Source organism: Vombatus ursinus, unplaced genomic scaffold (assembly GCF_900497805.2).
Source record: "Vombatus ursinus unplaced genomic scaffold, bare-nosed wombat genome assembly UNPS02014863.1, whole genome shotgun sequence".
NCBI lineage: Eukaryota > Metazoa > Chordata > Mammalia > Diprotodontia > Vombatidae > Vombatus > Vombatus ursinus.
The window spans coordinates 36,182,941-36,183,531 of record NW_020954641.1 but is presented as its reverse complement, the minus strand read 5'-3'; positions in this window follow the sequence as shown (position 1 = coordinate 36,183,531).

Genomic DNA, 591 nt, shown 5'->3' with positions numbered 1-591 from the left:
GATAAGGTTGGACTAGGTGACCTCAAAGGACATTTCCAGCTCTAAATCCTATGATTTTTTTATAATATATAAATTATTCATTGCTAATATGGGTTAATTTAACATCTCTATGAAGTTATCTCTATGAAGCTATGCAGATGACTCTACAAATTATATATGCAGCACTTTTCTCCCCCCTAAGCTCCAGCTCTAAATTGATGGATATATACACACACACAAATATATATGTAAATATATGTATTAATATGCATGTACACTTACCCAGCAAAACTGAGTATAATCCTTCAGGGGAAAAAATGAACATTCAGTGAAATAGAGAACTTTCAAGCATTTTTGATGAAAAGACCAGAGCTGAATAGAAAATATGGCTTTAAAATACAAGACTCAAGAGAAACATGAATAGGTAAACAGGAAAGAGAAATCATAAGTGACTTATTAAGGTAGAACTGTTTACATTCTTGCATAGAAAGATGATATTTGTAGCTCATGAGACCTTTGTCACTATTAGAGTAGTTAGAGAGGGAAAAATTATATGTATGTATGTATAGATAGATAGATAGATAGATAGATAGATAGATAGATAGATAGATA